Source organism: Adiantum capillus-veneris, chromosome 14 (genome assembly GCF_014529385.1).
Source record: "Adiantum capillus-veneris isolate H3 chromosome 14, ASM1452938v2, whole genome shotgun sequence".
In the NCBI taxonomy this organism is placed as follows: Eukaryota; Viridiplantae; Streptophyta; class Polypodiopsida; order Polypodiales; family Pteridaceae; genus Adiantum; species Adiantum capillus-veneris.
In genome coordinates this window covers 116,412,956-116,440,887 of record NC_140944.1, presented here as the reverse complement: position 1 = coordinate 116,440,887, position 27,932 = coordinate 116,412,956, and the positions used below count along the sequence as shown (strand labels likewise).

The following is a 27,932-nucleotide window of genomic DNA, read 5'->3' as shown; positions in this document are numbered from 1 at the left end:
TTTGTCTCGTGACTAAACATTCTAGAGAGACAACGGCTGTGCCTCAAACATACATGAGGAAAAAAGCGTTGGATCAATGGGATGAACTATCCAACTAATGGCTGCGCCCTAAAAATATGGGGAAAAAGCATTAGAAGGACCAGTTATGTCAACAACCAGCGTTCCTGTCAGGACCTTCCTGAGTACTTGAACAAAGGTGAAGGGGATTATTTCACTTCTTCTTTTATAGCTTCCGACTATGAGGTAGAGCTAAGCTAGGCATCAACGGCTTGTATTCCATGTTTCACGAGTGGAAATGGATGTCATCAATTGGATTACCACAAATAGATAGCCGACTATCGAGTATAACTCGTCCTTGGGCTGGGTGGTCAAGGCGTCATCGCTTGGTTGGGATGGGTTTCTCACAACAAATATTAGAGGACCATTTTTCTCAATGCTAGTAAAGTTGTATTTTTTTTCCATTGCCTTCTATAATAAAGTTATGCAATAAAATATAATATTACCTTCATTACATGAAATATGCCTATCTTTGTGATGGAATATGCTAGTTACAAAATATGGCTCACCAATCATCTCACTTATTTCACTGTTGAGATTTACTCTCTCTTTTCTTACATGGTATGGTTTGGGAAGTATATTTGTATGAACTTTTTGTCCTTTTAGTGTTTTTTTTAATACACTAAATAGCTTTGTATAGCCCCCTCTACTTATACGACAATCATCTAGTGTCTTTTGGACATCTCGTGTGTGTGTAGTATTTCTGCCCATTCACAATCTTAGATGCAAGATATTTATACTTTGCACCTTTTATCATACTGCACGCCATAGAAGGAGTTATAAAAGACAAATAACATGAACCAAGTCTATCTTTCTTGTCAACTTTTTCTTGGGGGTGCAATAAAGTTCTGCAAATCCATAAACACACATTTTCAAGCTTATGGAGCTTGTGAAAGTGCACACAGATGATAACCCTGCATATCTTCTTACCAAAGGTCTAGCTTCTGAGCGGTTTGCACACTGTCGGGCACTTATGGGCGTGTGTTAGATAGATGTATTCTAACATGATTGTACATACTTGTATATTTTACACCCCATACTTAAAGGCACATTGTCCTTTAAGTGGGAGGTTGTTGGGGTGGTAAAGTCCAATGTGCTAGCCCTAAGTAAGTGGGCGGTCAAACACTAACACACTGACCATTCATACTATACAAAACAATAAGGACTCAAACCCTAGCTCACTATTGTGAGTGAGTCCACCACATCTGTGTCTCATCTTCTTCTCTACTTCACCTCCATTGCACCGCACACTTGAATGCTTCCACGGTGCACCTTCACTAGGTGTGGCCACAATAGTAGGGTGGAGCTGACAGAGAAAACAAATGTGTGTGTGTGTGGGAGTCTATTCCCTTGATTTTGCAAGAAATTTTAGGACTCTTGTAATCATTAGTGATGGCCCCACCCTTCTCTCTCTCTTCCCCCCTCTCCCCCCTCTCTCATTCTCTCTCTCCCTTTCTCATCTCTCTCTCTCTCTCTCTCTCTCTCTCTCTCTCTGTCTCTGTCTCTGTCTCTCTCTCTCTCTCTCTCTCTCTCTCTCATTTCCCTCTCTCCCCATTCTCTCTCTCTCTCTCTCTCTCTCTCTCTCTCTCTCTCTCATAGATTGGTTATCTCATTTCCCTCTTGAATCAAAGCTCTTGAGTTCAAAATTTGTCAAATCGATCAATTTGGTCTCTTGGGATAGTTTCCTATGACATTAAAATATTTCTCTTCTCAATGTGTGTGTGTGTGTGTGTGTGTGAGAGAGAGAGAGAGAGAGAGAGAGAAAGAGAGAGAGAGAGAATAAGAAGAGAAAAATGGGATAACCTTTCTATCACCCAAGTGTGGTAGATTGATTATCTCATTTTCCTATTGAATCAAAGGTCTTGAGTTCAAAACTTGTCGAATAGATCAATTTGGTCTCTTAGGATAGTTTCCTACGATGTTTAAAAACTTCTCTCTCTCTCTCTCTCTCTCTCACACACACACACACACACACACACATTCAGGCCATTTGTAGACATTAAGATATCATTTCATCTTTCTCTCTCTCTCTCTCTCTCTCTCTCTCTCTCTCTCTCTCTCTCTCACATTCAGGCCATTTGTAGACATTAAGATATCATTTCATCTTTCTCTCTCTCTCTCTCTCTCTCTCTCTCTCTCTCTCTCTCTCTCTCACACACACACACACACACACACACACACACACACACACATTTAGGTCTTTTGTAGACATTAATATATCATTTCATCTCTCTCTCTCTCTCCCTCTCCTCTTTTCTCTCTCCCTCTCCCATCTCTTTCTTTCTCATTTTCTCTCTCCCTCTCCCTCCCTCCCCCCCATCTCCTCCCATCTCTCTCTCTCTCTCTCTCTCTCTCTCTCTCTCTCTCTCTCCAGTCCCTTTCCCCATTCTCTCTCTAATATATCATTTCATTTCTCTCTCTACTCTCTCTCTCTCATTCATCTCTCTCTTCCCCCCTCTCTCCCATCTCCTTCTCTCTTTGTGTTGGCATCTACGTCTATTAAAACAATCATTTGAACTTAAATAAAACAATCTTTTCCTTTGTCTCTTCCAGACTTCTCATATCATCAATTTTTCCACAAATCATGGACTATCTCAAAATATAACATTCATCAGCAAATCCTTTTTCATCAACGTCCTCAGACTTTCTTTCAACATAGTCGGTGTATCTAATATCCGACCTCTCTCCTAAAGCTACCCGCAACTAGGAGAGGGTACCAAGGGACCAACTCAAACCTTCTTCTTAGGGTGCCGGAAAATTTAACGCTCATAGCCCTTCTAAGCTTTTCCGCCCTCCAAAGTGGTGATCATCTCTTGGGGGCACTCTTTGCACCATTGGTCTCTCAGCCCAGCAAAAACCAACAGCTCATCCACTACATGACCTCAGCCATAATTCCGAGTGGGAGAAAGGAACACAGGAGAGTAGGGGTTCAACTCCTTGTTCAAAAATCCATATTCAAAAATATACTCTTCACCATAGACATGGCAATAAATCAAATAGCTTTCCTCGCCATAGACATGGCGGCATCAAATCATATCACTTTCCTCGCCATAGACATGGCGACATCAAATCATATCACTTTCCTCGCCATAGACCTGGCGGAATCATTTACTTCTTGCCATAACTTTACCATAACTTTTCTTAAATCTACTTGCCAAACAAACTTGAAATCAAACAGTTTCCTTTAGAAAAACAGCTTACTTTCCTAGTGATGCATGAAAACATATGCTAGTAGTTTCATGTTTGGAAAAACCAAATCTTTAACGTTCAGTTCTCGAAAATTCCTACAGGCAAAACTAGCGTTCGTTTATGCATGCATGCAATTAAAATTACAACTTAAAGTTGCTAGAACCTGGTTTCTTGCTTGATTTGGTAGAACGGGAGCCACTGCCACTGGAGTAGTCGTCGTTGCTACGTTTGCCGCTTCTTGAACAACTTGAACTTCCTCTTGATGATCTTGCACGACCTCTTGCACTTTGGGTTCATTGATTTGATCTTGTGGGTTTGGAACATTGTTATGGGCACCACGTCCACCTCTGCCACCGCGTCCGCTACGAGTACGCGCCATAGTGATAAAAATACTCAAAAATTCCCGAAAAAATATTGAAACTTCTCGAAGGAGAATACTACAAATAAACTTGTTAGAATACATCTAAGAAAATCTTGGAATTTTATTTCCTTATTTTAAGAGCTTAAAAATCCAATTTTTAGAGTTAGATTGCTCTAAAAATCACTCTTTTTACTGTTTTCAGGCACTAAATGAATTTTTATAGCGCCTAAAAATATTCAAAAAACTCCATAAAAATTACAAAAAATCACACATCTCAGCCAAAATACGTGATAAATTTTTCAGAATTTTTGGGGTAATGGGAAAGGGTCTGAAAAATTCAAAAACTACTGAAAAACAGTCAAAAACAGCCTTTTTTGACACTGAAAAATCAATAATTAATTTTTTAGCAGCAAATAAATTCTAAAGAAAACATATTTGTAAAATATAGGTGTTAGGGAATAGGCTCATAAATTTTTATGCAATTTGAAGCAACATAGCTATCAAAAAGCACAAAAACTAATGCTTGCTGTCCCAAAAAGCAACATAAAAGCATAAGGGAGTTAGGGTTAGCATCAACATGCACATAGATCATGGGATTTGGGAGTGGTTAATGGATGTAGCACTCCTTCATCAACAAGAAATAAATAAACAAGATGAGGCATGGGTGTAGATGTGCAACAATATAAGCATCATGTACCAAACAACTATAAAAACAAAGGAGAGGGTAGAGAGAGAAGGTGGGGGAACGTACCCGGCTATGGAGAGCTTGGGGGAGAAGAGCACAACTTGCAGAGCCTCAGTCTTCACCAAGAATAAGTGAGTTATGAGGGGGGGGGAGTGCTTGTTCTTATATAGGCCCTAGGTACTCCACAAATAAAGCAGCAGGGCAAGGGGGGATGCTTTTTCAAATTTGCACAAATTTGAGCTTTTGGGCTTCCTACAGCTTTTTTTAGCTTGCCCTGTGGCTTGTGCCCCAAGTTTCCAGCTTTTTTTGCAATTTTTGGCCTAATTTTAGCAATTTTCACCTATTTTTGCAAATTGGATCTTTCTGGAACCTTCTAGAAAATTCCAGCACTTATCCACACACAAAAATAGTCTTCCCCACAATTAAATACGGAAAAATATTAAAAATACGTGCTCTGGACTCAATTTTTAAGGGAAATTAAGTCTACTGCACTCAAAAAATCCAATTTTGAATCCGAAAAATACAGTAAATCAAGAAAAATAATCTTTATTGATAAAATGAAATGGAGTACAAATTTTCCAAAGTCAGATAATTTTTACAAAAATTTTCGGGATATTACACCCGGGGAGTCATGGGCTGAGGTAGAGGAGAGTAGAATCCTCCTTAAGTTTGAAGAGGGATCAACACATATAGAAGAACTTTTGTATAGGAAATCATTGCTTACCGTAGTCTCCTTTAAAAGAATTCTCTTCCCGGCTCATAGCGACGGACTGGATGCTTCTCCTCCTTCTCCTTGATGACTATGGAGTACCGCGAGAGGGATAACTCTTGTGTGTGTGTGTGTGTGTGTGTGTGTGTGGAGTAGCCAAGCTTGAGAGCTTGTGTGTGTATAATGCTAGAGAGGAGAAAGCACCCAACTTGGAGCCCACTTGATGAAGAAGTGAAGGAGAGAGAGAGAGATATTTAACTCAATCTAATTGGAATTAACTGAACCTGAACTGCCTGTAACTAGATTTAACTAGATTTAATTACTTTACAACTGTTAGGAAGGCTTCCATTGGCTTGCATGTCAGTTACATGGTGATCTCACTATTTGGGTTTGCATGTAGGTACATGTAGCTTGCATGTACTTGCATGTGGGTTGCATGTGTCTGCATGCAGCTTGCATGTACTTGCATGACACTTACGAAGACTTAAACTCTATTCACAGTCACTTGTATGCACTTGCATTTTCTCATTTGAGCTGCAGGGCTCACTCCTAGTCACTTGCATGTGGTTGCATGTGCTTGCATGTAGCTTATTTGAGCTGCAAGGCTCACTCCTAGTCACTTACATGTACTAGCATGTAGTTGCATGTGCATGCATGTGCTTGCATGTAGCTTATTTGAGATGCAAGGCTCACTCCTAGTCACTTGCATGTACTTGCATGTGCATGCATGTGCTTGCATTTGCTTTTTTGAGCTGCAAGGCTCACTCCTAGTCACTTGCATGTAGTTGCATGTGCATGCATGCGCTTGCAAGTGTCGCCTGGAGTGCTAGTGAGCTCAGTCCTACTGTTGAAATGAGGATTTTAGCTGCTAAACCCACTTCATTATCACTTACTCCTCACTATACCAACTAAATAGCCCCATTATAGAGCTAGTGAGCTGGAGTGAGCTGGAACGAGTTAGTTTTAGCTGCTAAACCCACTTCATTATCACTTACTCCTCACTACCATGGACTTTAAAATACAATGGCACATACATAATGGTTTTAAAACACAATGGTATCGATAAATGCACTAGCTTCACTTCATGACTCATAGTAAGATCACAAAAAGTACAAAAAGTATGGTGATTACTTTTTGGGATCTTACATCCTCCCCAAGTAGAAGAAATCAAGTTGTCCTCACCTTGACATGAATTTGGGGTAAAATTTGAGGAGAGAGTCTTCACCTTCCCAAGAGGCATATTTTTCTGGATAACCTGTCCATTTGATGCGGTGCTCAATTATGTTCCTACTGCGAAGGATATGCTGACGGGTTTGAAGGATTCTTACGGGGTTGATATCCAGAGTACCGTCTTTTGAAACAAGGGCTATTTTGTCTCCCAAAATGTGGTTTTCATCTGGAACATACTTCTTGAGGAGACTCACGTGGAAGACATTGTGTATCTTGATGTGTGGTGGTAACAACAACACATAGGCTTGGTTGTTGACTTTCTTCATAATGACATAGGGCCCACAGTATCTTGCGCTTAGCTTTTTGAATTTGCCTAAAGAGAGCGAACTCCGCTTGGGTCTTACCTTTAGGAAAACCATGTCGTCTTATTCGAATTCGCATTCAGATCTATGGGAGTTGGAATAACTTCTCTGTCTATCTTGTGCAGCTTGGATTTCGAATCTAATGAGTTTCGTTTGTTGTTGCATTTTGTCGAGCATTTCTTTGGAGGCTTGGATCCTGATCATTGGATCTGTCCATTTAAGGGGCATCAAGCACTCTTGGCCATAAAGTGCTTTGAAAGGAGACATACCTACAGAGTTCTGATGAGAGGCGTTGTATGAAAACTCCACTAGGTAGAGATATCAGGTCCATTTGGTAGGTTCCCTCATGCAGTAGGATCTCAACATATCTTCCACTACTTGTTTCACACGCTCTTTTTGGCCATCTGATTGCGGGTGGTAGGCCGTGCTGAAGGACAATTGCATTCCTGTGGCTTCAAAGATGGCTTGCCAGAAGTTTGATGTGAACTTGGAATCTCTGTCAGAGATGATTCTCCGAGGAAGACCATGCTATAAGAAAATACCTTTCATAAAGACATGTGCTATGTCTTTGGCGGACGCATCCTTGTGAACTTGGAATAGATGAGCCATTTTTGTGAGTAAGTCTACAACTAAAAAAATAGAGTCATACGCTTTTGAACGAGGAAGGCATATGATGACATCCATGGAAATAGTTTCCCACTTCATTTGGGGGATATCATTGGGTTGGAGCTTCTCGGGGTATTTGAATCGCTCAACTTTGATTAGCACGGTAGACAATGAGTGACATAAGATAAAACATCTTTCTTCATCCCTTTCCACCAAAAGCTTTTGCGGAGGGTATTGTAGGTCTTTATGTAGCCTGGGTGGGCTTCTATGGGGATATCATGGGCTTCCGCTAAGATCTGGTGTTTGATGTCTTTATTGGGGGGAATGTAAAGACGATCCTTAAAGTAGAGGAATTCATCTACAAGCTAGAAGCCTTCCACTATCCTCAACTACTTCTGTGACTTAGTTTGGGCTAGAATCGTGGATACTATCTTCTTGAAGAAGGGATCTTTGAGAGAAGCCTGGCGTACTGTATGCATGATGGTTGTGCGAACTAGAATGATGGTTGCTAGGGTGCTTTTCCTACTCAAGGCATTAGCTATGAAATTCTCTTTCCCCAATTGGTATTCTATTGTAAAATCATATTCAGGTTGGGTAAAAATCCATTTAAGGCTTTTGTGATCGGTTTTGATCTTAAAGGCGTTACCCAAGAGATAGTGGCGCCAAAGCTTTAGAGTGAGGACGATGGCAAGTAGCTCCAGATCATGAGTCATGGAGTTGAGCTCGTGAGTTTTGAGCTTCCTAGATTCATAAGCGATGGGTCTGCCTTCTTGAGTCAAAACTCCCCCTATGGCTTGCCCGCTTGCATCGGTGGTCACCAAAAAGGGTTTTGCAAAATTGGGCAGAGCGAGAATGGGGTCAGACATGAGGGCTTCCCTCAAAATATTGAAAGCTTCCTCGGCGGTCGTGGTCCATACAAAAACTTTGGTTTTCTTTAAGGTGGAGGTGATTGGTGAGGCTATCTTTGCATAAGATTGAATGAAGACGGGGTACCAGCTTGTGAGACCTAGGAAGCCTCGGACCTCACGTATATTCTTGGGGGATGGACAGTTCTTCACTGCCTCTACCTTTGCGGGATCGGTGGAGACTCCCTCTTTTGAGATGATGAATCCAAGGTATTCCACCTTCTCTGTGAAAAAAGTACATTTGCTCTTTTTAGCAAATATCTGGTGTTGGCATAGAAGCTCAAGCACTCGTCGGACATGCTGCTCGTGCTCTTCTAGGTTTTTGGAGTAAACCAAGATATCGTCAAAGAACACAAGCACAAACTCATCCAAGTGCTCTCGAAAGATATTTGACATTAAGCAATTGAAGTTGGAAAGGGAATTAGTTAATCCAAAAAGGATAACTATGAATTCATAGTGCCCATACCTAGTGTTAAAGTCGGTTTTGGGAGTTTCTTCCTCCTTGATGCGGATTTCAACTTGAGATTGATCTTTGTGTAGATGTGAGAGCCATATAAGCGGTCTAGCAATTCATCGATCCTTGGTATGGGATACTTGTTCTTGATTGTGCTTTGGTTGAGGCCGCAATAATCAATACACAGACGCACAGTTCCATCCTTTTTGCGATTAAATAGGACAGGGGCACTCCAAGGTGAGATGCTTGGTTCAATCAAACCTTGCTCAAGCAACTGTGTGAGTTTCTCTTTGAGTTCAATCGCCTCTGACAGGGACATTTCGTAGGGCCTCTTGGCAACTGGTTGAGCTCCTGGGACAAGCTCGATTGCATGGTCTACGTCTCTAGGCGGTGGCAGCTAAGTGAGTTCCTCAGGAAAGACATCTGCGTACTCAAACAGACACTCTAGTTCATTGGGTGGTCGAGGTTTATCTGTAGGGTTTAATTTGACCACATAGATCATTTACTTCTTGTGGTAAGCCTTCAAGAGTTTTGTGGCAGTGACTAAGGGCAGCTTGGGGTCCCCTCTAGTTCCCGTTGTAGTCACCCTTTCCCCTAACAATGAAGTAAAAGTGAGCTTGCGAGGTTGGCATTGTTTAAGGCTAGCCAGTCCATGCCTAAAATCCTATCATAGATTCTCAAGGATAGGACTCTAAAAGAGGATTTGGTTGGTTGACCCCCCGATTTGAAGTCTAAGCTGTTCACAAATGCTGAAGAATGAGTATGTCTACCCGTTGCCAATTCGACTGTGAGTTTGGTATCATTTTGAGTTGTTAAATTTAACTTTTTGACAATAGCAGGTGAGATAAAAGAGTGAGTTGCACAGGAATCAATGAGTAACTTGAACTCTTTACCTTCATATTCCGCAAGGGTTTGCAATACGACATATTGTCTGTTTGGCCCTTGATGTTCGATGGCTGCATTGAGGCGGCCAACTTGCGTGTCATCTTTAGGGGTTGCTTGCAAGTGGTGAACTTACGTCTTTGGAGGTGGGTTCCTAAGGTTGACGTTGGCATTAGATCTTTGATTGCCTTGGTTTTGAGGTGGGCGGGGCTGGTTTTGATAATTTGCACCTTGTGCGTTCCCCACATTGGTTGGCCTCTGGTTGGAGTTTTGATTGTCAAATAACTGGGATGAAGTTTGGGTTTGCATTGCGATATTGACCTGACCTTTCATTGCTCCTCCCATTTCTTGTCCCATTAGTTTGGATTATTGGCCTAGGGTTGGGCCTAACATAGGGAGTCTTTTACGCGATGGTCTGGGTCCATACATCCCAAGAACAAGTGTTCCCTCCTAGCCTTTTTGAATACATGGGGCGGTAACCTCGGCCTTGGTTCCTGGCTTCAAGGAGGTAAGCCTTCAGCTCCTCTCTTCCTGCTAGGTGTTTCTCGTGTTGTACCCTCTTTCTGAGGTGGGGCCTTGGTGTCTTTCTGGGCAAGATTGGCTATTTCTTGTTTGATGGGTCCCCCTACATCAAGCACGTCCGCAAAGGTTGTAAGCCTTAGCGACTGTAAGAATGTATCCATGGGAGGGTTGAGCTTAGATAATAGACACAAAACATGCAACTTTGGCTTCTTGGTCCATCCCTGAAGGTGCATACTTCAGAAGTCTCAAGAACCTCTGATAGAAGATGTCAAGGGTATCATTCCCTTGCACACAATCCAAGAATTCATTTATCTTATCAATGTGGTATGTGCGGCTTTGATAGCTCTTAGAGAGTTGGGTACTGAGGTAATCCCATGTAGCATGGTCCGGGTTAAGAGCATTCTCCTTACAATGGTCTTTCCACCATAGTTTAGCAAATTTCTCTAACTTGAAGCGGCCCATCATGGCTTTGTTTTCTTCAGAGGAATGGAAAAGATTGAAATAATCTTCCATCTTCTCAAACGAGTCTTCCAGTTGCTCACCCACATTCTTCCCTTCTCCGCTAAAATACCCTGGTTGGGATTTGCGGAGCATGGCCTCCACATCGCGGTCAATTTGGTTCGTGGCCATGGCTAGCCATAAGATTGATTTTGCAATCAGCAAAATAAATCTTAATATAGGAAGGTAATCTTTCTCGTTATATTTTTTATGAAAGATCCCCAATCCTTGGCCTACTAAGCAAGATCAAAGAAAAGTTTTTCCTATTTGGCGTTAAAAATGGTTAGGCCTGATTAATTTGGAACAATTTCCAAGACAACAAGGATTTATGAAAGAGAAAAATTGCTCTTTATTTCATCACTTGAAACACTCTAGACTTATTACATTGGGTAAACCTACTATTCAAGGTCAAAACATAAGAAAGTTTCTTAATCCCTTACATTTCTAGTAGCTAATCCCGCATCTCTGATGGATTTGGCTCTAAGGTTGGCTGCGCGAATCCGGACAGTCTGGGTGGTCATCATGCAAGGTTTCCTCATTCGTGGACATAATCTAGGACTATCATGTGTTTTCCCACTACATCTTCTAGTTCCTAGGTCTTGGCGAGGACTTCGCCTGCTAAGATAGAGGGGTGGACCATGTTGACCCTCAAGGAAGTGATGAGGTTAAGTTTCTTTCGGATTTGGAGGAGGTAGAGGTTCTTGAACCACACGTTGGGCATAGCTTCCAACGAGGTGGTGATAGGGCAATACAATTTACTCTCCATTGTAAAAAGGGTTTGGTCAAAACCCCTCCAAGAATCAAGCCTTACGTTTGAAGGAAAGGCCGTGTAAGAGGCGATCTTGAATAACTCTTCTCACTCTTCTATTGGCCAAGTCGTGCCAATATGCTCAAACATGTGCTCCAAGCCTCGGTGTGCCCCTTTTGGCAACCACTCCCTAGTAACGCGCTTAACCATCTATTTCAAAACAAGAGATCATTTCTTAATGCCTTTCAAAAACCTTTGTGGAATAAATATTAATTCTTAAAAAAAAACATTCTTTTAGCAAGCGCAAGCATATATGAGTGCATTCCTAGAATGATTCCCTTCATTAAAATGCATGTTGCTGTATTACCCTTAATTCCTATGTGTAGAGATTCTGGAGGGTTAAACCTCGCGCTTTGATACTAGGTGAGAGGTCCCCAACCCTTACTCCTAAAAGTTTTACCTTATTTTCTTCCTTTACTTATGTAGTGTTAGAGTGGGCTGGACGACCTCAGTGCCCACCGTGTTACTGGTGAACTGGCCCAGAGGCATCCACCAACTTTAGTGGTTGACTCTAGGAGAGAGAGAGAGAGAGAGAGAGAGAGAGTAACAATTGTGGAATTTCTAAATGCTTCACACTGTGCAATAAGTTGGCATTAAAATAACTCAAGAGTACATCACTAAGGATATCGTAAACTCTCCCACAGGCGGGAGTTCCCTACTACATAGACATAAAAAAAATAACACTAAACACGATCATGAATTTTTATCAAGGCAACTTATCTGTCAAGTTCACCTGCACCATTTCCAAGAATCACGAACATATTAATTTCTCATACACATCTCTCTTTCACCTTAACATACTTCAAAAAAAACACTTTTCCCATTTGTTGAAGCCCCGCACCCATATGGGCTCGACCGGGCCACCCATCCTCCCTCTCCAACCTACATATGAGGAGAAACTTGCTTCCTAGTGACACGGCTTCAAAACGGCAAAAATGGCATAACTAGCGCCCCGGGACTCGAAATCACGAAAGATTCTACCTGTAGCTCAAGTATAAGGTCTAATGAGCACAATGGTATAAGGTCTAATGAGCACAATGGTGTAAAGAAACAATATGGGTAGGTCGGGCACACACATGGGTATGGGTATAAGCACTTAGAGCCAAAAATCTAGTCATTTGCATTCACGGGGCTTAGAGAGAGCTTGCAGCCTTCTTGCGCACGAGACTTCCAGCAGTTCCTGCGACCTCCACGAGCACCCCATCACCGAGCCATGAGAGGTAGGCCTTAAGCACTTACAAAAGAACTTGTGTATATGCTCTAAACTCATTTGCATCACTTGCATCACTTGTAATCAGTAAAACCGTGACCGCACGCACTCACACACAAAACACAGGAGTTGAACAGGTTTTGAGCATCCAACCTTGATGAAACTTGCATCAGAGGGTAAAACAAGCATGGGGAACACACTCATGAATCCAAATCCTGCACAGCTCACCTGTGCCTTGGACACGAGTGTCCAAGGCACATCACTGAAACTGACATGCAAGTATGCCATCATGTAGCTGGGCATTTTGCCAGCATCCGAGGACGGACACTGAAGTAGGTGGGGGGGAGTGTTTCAGGGAATGGAAAGCAGCAGAAAAAGATGGAAAGCAGAAGGAGCACAAGGAGCGGAAGCGGCAAAGCGGGAGTCCCACAAATTTTGCCTATATTTATTTCCCGCACCCAAAAAAGCCGTTGTAATACAAGCCTTGTAAAAAAAGCCCTTTTTATTATAAAAAGCCTTGTATAAATAAGTGAAAGGAGCCATGGGCTTCCAAGTTATAAGAATTGAGCTTTAAAAATTAGGTCCACCCAATGTGAAAGCCCTATTTTTAGAAGCCCTTAGATTAAAAGAAGAGGAATTATTAAGAGGAGATAATCTTGTGTAGTGAGTGAACGTGTAAGAGCTTGAAGAAGAAGAAGAGCTCTTGTGTGGTGCTCCCCTCACGCCATTTGTACTCTCCCATTGATTCTAATGCAAAGAAGAGGTGTTGCTCCATCTATTGTCTCTCTCCACATTGTTCTTTCATTGCTATTGGTGAAGAAATGAATGATTTAAGTGTGTACATGCTCTAGGTAAAGAGTGATTAATCCTTGATTAATGTGGATTCTAGTGCTTGTAATGTTCTATTGGTGTAACCCACGCATGCTCTAGGTAATGGTAGCATTGATTTCATGCTTGTGGAGGTGTGTGCGCGTATTGCCTCTTTCATGAATGAGAACAAGCTTTCCATTGAAGCTTCTAATATGGTTATTGCATCATTAGTTGACCCACAACACTCTATTCATCCCTTTGGTCCTATTAGCATCCATTAGGAGAGTTAATAGATAGGTCATGTTCTCTTTGGCATAGTGTAAGTGTGTACATTGGCTAAGTAATGGTAGCATCCTTCCGTTCATTAATGCATGATTACCATGAGCTTGACACACTCATGAATGCCTCCATGCACTAGTTGGGTCGCTTCCTCGCATTGACATTTGTGTTAGTGTGAATAGCTATGCTATGGACGTCCGTCGTGGCGATCCGCTAACAATAGTCGAGTTTCCCACATGCTCAAGCATATTCCATAGCCTTGGTTGGCTCTGATCTTGCCTGCTCAATCCCTAGCACTTGCTCTGAAAATGGCACTTCTCATTCGTCCATCTCTTTGGAAAAAGAGTCCGTGCACCGCAAAATGTGTTCTCTTTTCTCCTTGTGCTACTTCCAAATGGAGACCCAAATCCCTCTTTTAGGACATGAAGATCTATGACTTCTTCTGCCCTAACTAATTGTCGAAAGGACGCCAAGTGATCATAGGGATCACCTGACCCATCGTATTTCTTTACCCATTTTTGGAAATGTGATGGCCGTGTTTTGCTTCTCATGGGTGCACCCATTACTCCTGATGGCCTAAAGCCTGTGGTTGTCAAGGGTGTATGTAGAGATGATGTTGGTAGTGGTCGTGAGGGCACTCTATTTGCCTGATGACCACTCGATCCGCTCATGATTCCTGATCCCATTCGTCGTGTTCTTGGTATTCCCGTAGGTAGTGGTCTCATGTCCACAAAGGAAACTCTTTGAGTACTGGGTATAGGTCTATGTGTGTGAAAGGAAGGCGTATTCATAGGCGGCATGTAGATAGGACCAGGATTACGATACACAAAGTTGGATGGACTCCCCATATCATCCCAGTATCTAACTATAGGCGTGCCTTGAAACATTAATCCCCTTATGTCACTGGGGAGCTTTAGATCCCATTCCAGATTATATTTATCTAGAAAGATAACGCTTTTGTAAGCCCCAGCGGTTGTGTCCAAGAATGAATACAGAATTTTCTCTTCAGTGGTGGTATTATCAGGTGGATTGTTTCTCAAGTAGAAAAACTTCGTTACTGCATCTTCTCGCTTGTACAAGACCTTGGTGTTGTCGTCTATCAGGACTCTATGGACCCAAATAGAATTGACTTGCCTAAGTCCTGCCCTGTCGGTTATTACAGGGGGATGCTCCTCAATGAGCTTCTCTTCTCTAGGGACAAGATTTCCTAGCGGATCCACATCTTCCGGATTCTTAGTTATGAGGTACATGCACCCGCACCCATCCCGTCCCATGAATCGGTCATCTTGGAAGTTTACCCATGGAGCCTGGTCGAAGTCAAGAGGGGTGATCCTCCACTTTGACCGCATAAAGACTTTGATAATCCTTGTATATTTTGGCCCCATGCGCATTTTCCATATGAAAATACAACCTTACATCATATTCCAGCTCAAGATCGATGGACTAGGATTGGTACGATGCCGATGTTTCCATGCTTGAATCGGAAAGATGATCCGGGAGGTTCTCCTCAACCTGGTATGGCCCTGTGCCTTGTGTCCTAGCTGTGCTCTCTTCAGTGGATATTCTGCTTATGTTCTCTCGTTCAACAGGGTTTCCTGACCTATAAAAAGCTCCTGACCTAAGGTGCATAGAGCAATGCTGCAGTCTCAAAAGCTCAAAAGTTTGTCAAGGAAGAGATTGACCTTCCGGTACGCTTGAAGTTGATGCTCCAATTGCGTCGGCGCTTGATTTATGTCCTGATTCCTGTCACGGAATGCATGCAAAAATTGTCAATTCTCTCAATTCACGAGCTTTTCAAGTTTTGACTTGATATACGTGTTCAAAAGACCTGTTCTAAGAATTCTGAAAGTGATTGTGATGAATTCTGAGGTTCCTAGCTATGGTTCCCCAGACCCACGTGTCCAATGATTTTTTGGAGTTTTTTACACTTTTCTTGTACTAGATGGCTCTGTCTAGGTTTGTAGCTTACTACTATGGCCTAGTAATTATTTTTGGTGTCCTATTTGACTATGAACAGGGTCTTTCCGTCAGTTTAGTCCTCAGATTTAAACTGCAACTAGATGATTTTCTTGTCCAAATGGCTTAGGAATTGGTATGTGTACTGTACAGGGGCACAAAGTCACAGTGGCAAAGTCAAATGCTCAAAATCAGTCAGGTGCCTGGGACACGCGTGTCCAAGGCACATTCAAGTTTCTGCAAATGTGGCCTCACCAACTTGAGCTGCCTATTTCCTAGGTTTCCCAAATGCCAAGTTTCCCTATGTTGTGCTTTTATTTGAGCCAGAAAAGACAATTTTGTTGTGAACGTGGCTGATTTTGACTGAAACTTGAAGAATTTTGTGATTCCTTTGTCCAATTTCAATCTTCAAAGCATATTTAGCAAGCCAATCAAGGAGCAAAGGTGCAATTTTGTGCAAGTTGTGTCCAAGACACTTTTGGATTTTGGCAGCACTACCCCCTGCAGGTTGTAGCTGATGGTTTCCTCTTTCCAAATGTGCTCTCACAGTTTGGACAAAAATCAGGTGGTTAAATGACTGATTTGATGCATCATAAATTCTTCTGCGGTTTTTTTTGCCCTTCTTTCAATTTTTGTGCACAAACACCTACAAAATCTGATTCAAATCAAAATATCAGCTTGGACAGGTGATCTACAGGCCCTAGGGGAGCTGTGACTGAAATCTGGACCTATTCTGAGCATGTGCCTCGGACACACGTGTCCAAGGACACAAGCTGAAAATGAATAATTTTTCAAATTTGATATTTGCAGGTTTTAGAACTTGTTTTTAGCTTTCCATAGACACCTTGATCACTAAAATCGGAGTTGGTTTGCCCATCCAAACATCTATCCAAAGATATGGCGTTTTTTACCGTTTAGTGTATTTGATGCCAAACCAAATGGGTTTTGGGTGGTATCTACTTACCCTACTCCTAGCAAATACACATATACACCTATTCTATGAAAGAGAAGTACAAAGTAACTCGAACAATACAAAAAACACAAAAAATAGATGCTCCAAAGAGCTCACAAAACACTAAGTCCTAAAATGATATGCATGTGGCGTGCTATCAAGAATGCAATGAATGTCCAACACTCACTCAATCTCAATCCACTCTCTAAATCCTAAGTGAGAGCCCTTAGTAGTCCACGACCCTTGGCTACTCTCGAGAGCCTTGGAACCCCATTCCAACCTCTCCTACTCTAAATGAATGAATGTAAAATGGTGAGTAAACCCACCCGAGAATCTAGGATAGAGCTAATGCAATGACTACCTAGTCTAGGAACTCTTCCCCGGCAACGGTGCCATTGTTAGCGGATCGTCGCGACGGACGTCCATAGCATAGCTATTCACACTAACACAAATGTCAATGCGAGGAAACGACCCGACTAGTGCATGGAGGCGTTCGTGAGTGTGTCAAGCTCACGGTAATCATGCATTAATGAACGGATGGAAGCTACAATGCATACCCAATACACACACACATACTAAGTCAAAGAGGACATTGCCTATCTATTAACTCTCTTAATGTATGCTATTAGGACAAAGGGAATGCTAAGAGTGTTGTGAGTTAAGCTAATGGCCCAATACTTTCATTGGAAGCTTTAATGGAAAGCTTACTCACATTCATGAAAGAGGCAACACACACACACACGTCCACAAACATGAAATCAATGCTACCAATACCTAGAGCACGCGTAGGTTACACCAATGGAACAATGCAAGCCTTAGAAACCACTCTAATCAAAGATTAATCACACTCTTAATCACTCTTTACCTAGAACACACACACACTCAAAACCTTCATTTCTTCATCAAAATCAATGAAAGAACATTGAGGAGAGAGACAATAGAATGGGCAAAACCTTTACTTTGCATTATAATTAAATGGAGAGTACAATGGGCGCTAGGGAAGCACCACAAATAAGCTCTTCTTCTCTTTGAAGCTCTCACACGTTCACCTCATTCACAAGATTATTCTTCCCTTAATAATCCCTTCTCTTTTAATCTAAGGGCTTCTAAAAATTGGGCTTTCACATTGGGTGGACCTATTTTTAAAGCTGAATCTTTACAAGTGGGAAGCCCATGGCCCCTTTCACATCTTCACACAAGAGATTTTATAATTCAAAATGGCTTTTACAAGGCTTTGTGTTACAAAAGGGGTATTCAAGTGCAGAAAATAACAATGGGAATTTAATTGGGACTCCCTGCTTTGCCGCCTCTGCTCCTTGTGCTTTCCTTCTTTTTGTGTTGCTTCCCGTTTGCTTTGAAACAAGGCCCTATCGAAGTCATTCTATGAGCGACAGTAGTGCAATACAAAAACTTCAAAGGAGAATTTCACATTACATCGATGGTGAATAAAAAAAGAGGGACATCAATAAAAATTTGGAAATTCAAGGGACAATGTTACATTCAAAATATACTCATGGCCAAGTGGAACTTAAAATATATACCATGCAAAGTAAATGGGACAATGTGTCATCACAAAGAGGGTCTCAAGGGGCATGGACATGGCATTTTCGGGGACCTATGGGACATCATGGCATTGCAAAAATGGGCTCAAGTGGCTCATGGGGGCATAAATTTAGCACAAGGCAACAAACTGCACAAGCCCGTCAAGGGGGCCTAGATAGAAATCCCTACCAAATACCGGTGTGTAGATACTGACCTCCCCACCGCTATTTTGGATTTTCAATTGCTTTGATATGCACCGATTCTCTTGTAGTGTAAGGGCATTATGCCCTTCAAGATGATGGGAGACAAAATCATGGACACAAGTTATGTGGAAACTAGTACCTTGGAAGACCACAACACTTTAGGGAAGATTTTATGACAAGCAAGCAAGGAAGGTTTAAGTGGTCGTGACATTGGACACATTCTTTAACATTCAAAAAAGTAAGTGTTGCAAATGAAAATATAAAAAGCCCAACCATATGAGGAGAGACTAGACAAGTCCACAAAAAATTGAAGATGATGACTAAAAAGGTCCATGAACTTGAAAGGGCACCTAAGAAAAAGGCATAAGGGAAGGAGCTATAAGAAAATTAATCCCACTATTGAAAGAACCCTCGGGTGGGTCACGTATGGAAAATGTTTCTATCACAAGAGTTCAATAGAAGGGAATTTTAAATATTTAAAACTTACGTAAATATATTTAAAGAGGAGATTCATTCATTAAATTTTGGAAAAAAAAAATTGAATAGAAAAATATATATTATATTCATTCAAAAATTCACTAATAAGGGATTTTCAAAATAGGCCTTGAATGCAGGAGATAAATTAAGCTTTCATAGAGTGAACTCCCCGAGAAATAAACCCCTATTTGGACTCCCAAGCCAAAAGAACATAATGAGGAAGAGATGGTAAGCCCATGCAAATCAAAGCAACTTTGTCAGACAAATGATTGGATTGTCATGCCACCATCATGTTAACATTATATTGAGTCATCACTCCCCAAGAAGGGTAAGGAAATTTTGGAGGAGAAAGGTAAATTCTTTTGTATATAAAAGAATATATCCACAATGGATGAAGAAGCCACCTCTACCAATGGAAGAAGATCCACATATGACGGAAATAAGCCTCTTGAAGAGAAGGATGAAGCAATCCCAAGTGGCACCAAATATGACAAAGAGGGTGAGGATTCACGAGATGATCAAGAGGAAGATGATGATGTTGAAGATGACATCCCCAAATGCCTTCGTAGAATGTTTAAACAAATGAAGACCATTAAAGATGAAAAAAAGACCAAACTTTAAGAAATTTTTAGAGGGATACATATAATGGCAGTTCAAGAGGGCCAACAAGATTGATCAGTGCATTGAACAAGTGGTCAATAAAAAGAGCCTCTTTGAGACTAAAACAAAGTGCACACACTGAGAGGGAATCATCTATTGTGATAGTCCCCAAGAAGAATGGAAAATTACACATTTTTGTCAGTTTTGAAGAAGTAAATGTTATCACTATACATCACCACTATTGTCTACCAATCACTAACCACTTGGTGGAAGAGTAGTAGGCAAGCATGCCTATAGCTTCTTAGACAAATTTTTGAGATACAATCACATTTCCATTGCACTACAAGACTAGCATAAAATGGCTTTCTTCATAGAATGGGGTATCTTTGCCTATAGAGTCGTGCCTTTTGGGCTAACTAATGCTCTTGCCACATTCCAAGGCTTAATGGCTCATGCATTGAAGACATATCTTTTGGATTTCTTGGATATTTTCATGGATTACCTCTATGGACATTCTTACAGAAGAGCCCACCAAGGTATCCACATAGCTGATTTGGGGGATTATGGCACTCTACAAGTCGGTGAGGGGACAAGTTCACACCCGAAGGAGTTATTTCATGCACTTCACTCCACTATTGGGGTGAAGCAGGGATGCCCAATATCTCTGACACTCTTTGGCATGTATGTGGATGGGGTTTTTTATTACATTGAGAGGGGAAGTGACTGAGGAGCTCAATTGGCTAGGACATGGATTCTGTTTTTACATATTGATGATATTGTGCTCATTTTTAATTCCCAAGAGGGATTGCACTCACTTAAATGCTTTACATGTGTTTGCCCACGATAGTGGATTATCGATCAATCTTGGCAAAACCAAGGATATGGTATTTAATACCGCACCACAATGGGTTGGGAGATCAACACCCACATTTTTATATGACCAGGAGTCAGTAGAGTATACACATACATACACCTACTTTGGGATAGTCTTCAGTGGGTTAGTGTTTTCATTGACGAGAGTAGCTGAGACCAGATTGACCAGAGTATATGCGGCCCTAGACATATTAAGAGAAGGTGTGTTTCCACATTCAGTTCTAGGAACCTTGAACAAAGCTATGGCTCTTTGATACTTTAGTGGCATCAACTTTGCTTTATGGAGTCTAGATATGGGGACCTTCAGTTGACCACCACAACAGATATGGTAGCATAGATGGGTGGAGATGTATGGAGAGGCCTTTAGTTTCTATGATCTCTCAGATTATTAGAGCTTAGGCTTCAATACCACATGAGATTATCAGAGTAGAGCTAGGTGCATCTCCACTAGTGGTCAAGGCACTCACCAAATGAGTCTCCTTTCTGCATAGTTTATGAGACCTCCCCAAACATAGATATGCTTGCTAAGCTCTCAAGTCTCCTTGACAGCTAACATTGTGGGGAGATACTACTTGCTGGTATGGATAGATAGCATCATGGTTTCAACTACACACTTTCAATATGGAGAGATTACCTCCTTTCCAGTACTCTTTGGATGCACCCTCTCTATCTATTATGCACACGAAGATCACCAGGCTCATTCGTCAAGACTTGTCTGAGCTTTTTTGGACTCGGATTCAACTGACACGAGTGGGACACAAAGATAGCTTCCTATAGACAACATCTTCTCCAACTCACAGAGGATGAGTTTGTGATTAGACCTAGTGACATAGATACACATTTATCTTGGGGAATAAGGTGCGCTATTGGTTACTCACCTCTTCACATCAACTTGAGGTCGAGACTGGCAGATTTAGGGGGATACCTACAAAGGCTACTGGGATATGCCAGCTATGCCCATGTCTACATTACATATGTCACTCCCTGGTATATTATGAGATACGAGGAAGATTTTATTGTCTCTTTAGAGAAGGTTTTGGACCACTCCAAGATCATGAGATGCTAGGATCAAAGATATCTTGGCTTACTTTTACTCCAGCTATCCAGACATAGAGAGAGCCTATTGCAGAGACCTATAGAGAGTCTCTGGGCTAGATTACAAATTTCTTTAGACCACCTACTGAGTAGACAAAGAGAGAGACCACTCAACAAAGCCCAGGTATAACCCATTCCAGAGATACACTGATTGATCGAACAACTGAGGTAGATGCCCGACAGGGAAGGGGCTCACAAAATCTAGAGGACACCAATGATATTCTATAGCGATCAATGCAACACATCCTCGCACAACACTCGATGCCAAACATACTAAGACAGTGATGTTCATACACTGAGATTGTACTACCCATTTTATCACCACCACGCACTTTATAGTGCTACACATTTCTAGGTGACTTAGATTCATGATAGTAGCCATTTAGTCTTCATTTTAATTCATTTCATTTTACCTCGTACTGAAACATTGTATGAGACTAGTACGGCCGGCCGCCTTCGGCGGCCTCTCTCTCTCCTTCTCTCTCCCTCTTTATCGCGTGCAAAGGGGCTTGTTTTTGTTTTGGACTTTAGCCTTCAAGTCGCAGATTGCGACACGTGTAAAGGGCTCCCCTTTCCGCCATATTATGTTAGTAGATTCACCAGGATTGTAACATTTTGGTCTCATAGATCATTTTAGCCTTTTCAAGACGTTTCATATAACATTTCATTTTATTCTTCTTTCTCTCTCTCTCTCTCTCTCTCTCTCTCTCATGCACACAACCGTGTGATCAAAGCTTCTGCTGAAAACCTTCACAAATGAATTTCTCAAGAGTCAACATCCACAATATAAAAGTTAATGACTACACCAAGCCGCCCAATGGAAAGATTTATGACTTTTTGAAAAGCTTTAGCCATATGTAAATGAAGTCACTAAGGACCCAAAAACAATTTAATTGGTACCTCAATCAAGACCTTCCCTTAACCTCTCTTCAAAACCCTACTTTTTGAGATCTCTTATAGTGTTTGATCAAAAGCCTTATAGTACTTGAAATCCATTGAAACAACCTTCAAATCAGTTCATTTCTTGGTTTCTCTTAAGTCTCTGAGTGAGAGAGAGAGAGAGAGAGAGTAAGAGTAAAAGAAACAAAAGAAATTTTCAGGGAAATAAATCCAAACTATTATGGCTTGAAAAAAGGAAATTGTTTACAAGCATTACCAAAACACAAGCACAGATAGGATCCAGAATTCATTAACTTCATATATATCAAGAAAAGGTATATAAACAGACACTCCAAATTGTTTGCAATTTTGGGCTTAATCTAATGCATCATTTCGAGGATAAGTATTCATTTGTCCTTATGATCAGACTGTACACGTTTTCGGGTGGCTAAAATTGTGCTAGATGTTCACCCCTGGCTCATGATGGACAGTTGCTTCGTAACAGCTGGATACTGCATGTGCCATCACAAGAAGATATAGAAATTTTCTCATGTAGGAAAACGGAGTCTTTCTCAGTGTTTTTCATACAATGCATAACATCATGAGCTTCTACTCGAGAGGCACCACATACCTAGCTAGGTATGCGGTGCCTCCCTCACAGAAGCTCATGATGTTGAGGTAAGTCACAATGTGGGAATTATTGTGAGAATTTGTCCAAAACTTCTTGTGCATGGAGCAATGTGGCCGGACACTCCAAATTGTTGCTTCGTAACAGCTGGATACTGCATGTGCCATGCAGCAATGTGGCCGGACACTCCAAATTATTTGCAATTTTGGACTTAATCTAATGCATCATTTCAAGGATTCGAGGATAAGTATTCGTTTGTCCTTATGATCCGACTAAAATTGTGCTAGATGTGCACCCCTGGCTCATGTTGGACAATTGCTTCATAACAGCTGGACACTGCATGTGCCATGCAGTGATGTGGCATTGAAGTGGAGCTCCAGAATGATCATTCAACAAGTGAGATTTTCAACAGATAAGATTTCATTTGCAATGCTTCTTAGCAGAACAAAACCTATGTGCATAGTGTACAAAAACCATTATCAATCTATACATTTTACAAACATTTGATTACACACATACACACAAGGAAAATATGTGGCTCATTTCACAAGGGCAAGAATGACAGATAGTAATGAATCTTACAGGTGTCTAGGTGCTAGATCCACCATTCAAAGACCCGATAGGCCCCAGTAACCGAAGATAGGCAGGGGTCACACAAAGGAGGAGGTTGACGCTGGTTCAAATACAGAGGCTCCCCATCTAGTGAAGCATATGAGAAAGCCATGGATGAATCAAGTCATGGAACCTATTTTCACCAATATTTAACGACCACCGCCAATATTTAACAACTGCTGAGGAGGGCAAGACTTGCTGGCATCCTTACAGCGCATAAAATCTCACTTCTTGCCAAACTGGTGGCATCCTTACAGAGGATATCGCATGGCGGAGTAACCTGCACCATTCTCAACATGCTAAAGTTATATTAACTAGATTTTCTTCTCACCTGTTTTTAATCAAAGACACCAAGAAGATAAAACTTCACCAATATACCCATAAACTTAATTGTTGCTACTTGTTTTAAACAGTGCAGACATGCACTCGCACACACACATGCAGACACGTCTATTCAATGTGAAACAAGCTAATCCCTAGTGCCTTGCATAGGTAATAATATCATAGTGCAATTGTACTGACCTTGATAACCATAGCATGCCACGAGATAAACATATAACCCCTTCTTTTAGACATGGAGTTATCTTTTTAGAAGGGTTTGCAGATAGGGCATTCTTCACACTGAAGACAAGGCTATCTGATGAAAAGTGGGAAAATCAGGAGGTATATTTCATTATTAGTACCTTCAACTCATAGGCAAGCACAATAAGAGATGCTTACAATGAAAAATACAGAAAGAAGCAACAAAAACATGCACCTACCATTTGCCATGAATAGTTCACCAACATAGGAAGAAATAGGTGATCTTTCCTGAAGGATTACTATAAGCACAAAAGGTTTTCTAAAATACAACTCTCCTTCATCAAAAGTATATTTAATCGAGCACACAGTTAAGGTGCAAAAGAGGTGAAACTCAGTCTGTGCAAAACAACTCTTCTTGCTTCAGCACCCATACATTATGTCACGTCTCTTGAGGAAAACTGCAAACACCCAGTACTCTATCTGCACCCATACAGAGCTTGCAAGAGCTTTCTAGTGCATATAGATCAGCCCACACACACCCACACTGCAGTAGGTTTGCAGAAATTGATTTGCGCAGGAGCGTTTTTTGGCCCAAAAAACACGTTTTTGGTCATAATTTGCTCATACGAACTCAGACCTGCGCAACCCAGGACTCTTTTTTGGGATTTTGGCACGTTCCGGACGCAATGGTGGTACCCATTTGACCTAATTCTAATCACAGAATTTTCTGCAGCAGCACAGGCAGCTCATGTGTACGGACCGGATGGTCTCTTATGGTGTCTTTTCTTTCACAGGAGAGATGCACAGGTTTTGAGCAGCATATATACTCCATTATGCAGGTTGTATACTCAGTTTGACATCGGATGTTGATGTCAGATGTATGTGTTGACGTTGTATTGGTAGCTCAGTGTGTGAGCGATGATACTCGTCGCACAGTGAATGCTTAGAGTAGTGTTTTGCTGGACATGTATGCCTATTGTGGTGCTCATTTTTGAGTGCATTTGTAGCACACAGATTTGCAGAGATATGTATGCATCGTTGTGGTTTGATGGGCTTACATAGCTCTTGGTTATGAGCTAGTAGTTTACTAGTTTCAGATAGCCGTTTTACTGTTGGGACTCTGCCGGATTTTGGCAGATTTTATGCGCATCATTTGGCATTCCGATTTGGTTTGCAGGTGGCACTCCAGGGATTGCATAGTGCAGATATCTTTGCAGGTGGGAGATTTATACGTGTATGTCTCGATACCGCACATAGTGAGCTTGGTGATTAGCTCACAGGTTGCAGTGTTTGTTAGTGCATTGGTTTGCCTTATGTATAGACATTGCAGGAGCATGGTTGCTCAGTGATCCAGAGGTTACATTCTTGGATTGTTTGTCACTCATTTTGGCATTGTTCTCTACTCTGTTTTCTGGGTGAGATTTACTCTCCGTGCAGAGGAGATTCTGTCCATTTTGTGCCAGGGATATATGCGCTTTGTTATATGCCTTTGTGAGCCGTTTGAGCTTGGTTTAGCTCGTGTTTGCAGGTGGTATTCTTGCTTCTACGCTCACAGGTTATGGTTACAGGCATGCGCTATTGGCATTGATTTTGACAGATTGTTTTGGCACTTTGGGCGCTTAGTGCCTCATATGCCATAGTGGTTTGACAGGTGTTTGATCAGCAGTTTAGCACTTGTGGTTAGTGTATTGTTGGTTGATCAGTGGTAGACTCTATATGCTTTCAGTTATGGCATCTAGCAGTGACGCTATGTCAGTGGACACACAGGTTGGTGTGTCAGGTAGATCTCATATGCGCAAACGTATGGTTTACTGGCATTGTGGCAGACCAGGGCACATGAGGAGACCCTGTTTTCGATGATGGAGACAACAGAGGATGCATAGATGTCAGGCACACACATTGGCAGAGAGTACGAATGCAGTTGGCACTCCTACATGTGATAGTTCACCCAGTGATACGTGGACTATGTCTCACGATTGGCAGCTAGATAGTAGTGCTATTTACCATGTTACTCCACACCGGGAGTGGTTTAGCACATTTTCTGCTCTGAGACAGGATGGTGTTCATGGTGTGGGTGAGATTCACTTGCAGTTTGCCAGTGGGAGTATGCTTGTACTTCATGATGTGCAGTATGTGCCGAATGCTCAGTAGAGTCTGATCTCCATCTTGCAGTTGAGAGATCATGGATGCCAAGTGCATTTTTCAGATGAGTCTTTCATACTACAAAGGGGTTTGCTTGTGATAGCACGAGGCACTCGTGGTGCTCGTTTGACCCTTCTTTCAGTTGTTGGTGTTAGAGATGCCATAGTCTCTGTGAGTTCGTTGCCATGCATATGTTCGCGGTCTAGGCGAGTACACTTTGCGGATGAGCAGCGTGACACTTTGCTCGTTGTGCATGCAGGGTCTGAGGTCAGACATGTAGAGCAGGAGAGCTCTATGGACGCACGACTTGAGCAGTCATCGGTTTTGGTGACAGATACGGATGCTTTGCAGACAAACCAGAGTATAGATCTTGTTGTGCATGATACTCCTATGCTAGATAGATAGGTAGAGCAGTCTTGCTCTAGTGAGACACGACAGGAGATAGTTGTGCAGGAGTCTATGCATGGAGAGATAGAGCAGGTTAGCTCTAGTGGAGATACACAGCGATGCGAGTCATCTACTCGAAAGATGGTGATGGCTGAGGACTCAGTCATACAGGTTTTTCTTGAGATGCTTGACAGTGAGTGTATGAGTACAGCAGTGCAGGATACATCTTTGTGTAGACAGGAGTCAAAGCAGGTTGGCTCTGAGGATGCACAGCTGTGTGTGTCTCTTGTGGACAGTCAGGAGATACAGGAGGTTAATTTTCCTAGTCAGTCAGTTTTGATGACGGATTATGATTGCATAAGTGCTGATTTTTTGGTGGTGCAGTCATTTCTTGATATGCTCGATAGTGAGCATGAGGATTTTGTTGTGCAGGATTTGTCTTTGACTAGACACCTAGAGCTGCCACCTTGCTCTGAGGTTGCACAGCAGGTTGATGCGTCTTTTGTGGACACTCAGGAGATACATGGGGTTGACATGCCCATTCAAACAGAGATGCCTATTGCCAGGGACATTCATGTTCATGCATGTTCATTACAACTAGCAGGTTTAGCTAGTATTGCGTCAGCATTTGGTGGTCTCATGTATGAGATGTTGATCTCGAGGCCGGATATAGCAGCTGCAGCGGGAGCATTCACAGTGAGTGCTATCAGTCTTTCAGTGACTGATGCTGGCATAGTGCATGGGGAAGCTATGCAGGTCTTGTGTAGATACTTGCAGGAGGTGTGTCCAAGGTCTGGTAGTGTTGGTTACATTGAGGCAGAGCTACCATCGACTAGCTTTGTAGGTCTTCACCGTGGAGGACAGCCAGATGCACACTATTTTCGACAACCAATGGGCATTGGGTGAGCAAGGTTTCACTCATCACCGTGTACTTTTGTGTACAGTAGTCTTGTGTAGACTAGGTGCTCTTGCTTAAAGGCACATCTGTCTTTAGGTGGGAGGTTGTTGGGGTATAGGCGTCTGTGCCTGTGCCCGGCCGCCCACAGTCTGGGCGCCCGCCCACTTAGCCTTTATACTTATAGTTAAGTGTACAGGGGGCTGCTCATTATTGGAGTCTCCCCACCCATATCTGTGTGTGTCTTGTGCTCTTCTTCTTCCTCTTTGCTCCCGCGCATGATCCTTCTTGGGGTATAGGCGTCTGTGCCTATGCCCGGCCGCTCACAGTCTAGGCGCGCGCCCACTTACCCTTTATACTTATAGTTAAGTGTACATGGGGCTGCTCATTATTGAAGTCTCCCCACCCATATCTGTGTGTGTCTTGTGCTCTTCTTCTTTTTCTTTGCTCCCGCACACGATCCTTCTTGGGGTATAGGCGTCTGTGCCTGTGCCCGGCTGCCCATAGTGTGGGCGCCGCCCACTTACCCTTTATACTTATAGTTAAGTGTACATGGGACTGCTCATTATTGGAGTCTCCCCACCCATATCTATGTGTGTCTTGTGCTCTTCTTCTTTCTCTTTGCTCCCGCACACGATCCTTCATTTGTTGAGGTGTAAATC

At 42.1% G+C, this 27,932-nt stretch overlaps 1 long non-coding RNA gene across 1 annotated transcript; it reads left to right on the top strand.

Annotated features, from left to right (window-relative positions):
• The first annotated feature begins 14,607 nt into the window (after positions 1–14,607).
• Positions 14,608–15,868, top strand: LOC147442998 (uncharacterized). The gene is made up of 3 exons (XR_015190305.1): positions 14,608–15,022; positions 15,097–15,195; positions 15,617–15,868. It is a non-coding gene; the product is annotated as an uncharacterized LOC147442998 (long non-coding RNA).
• Positions 15,869–27,932: the final 12,064 nt, after the last annotated feature.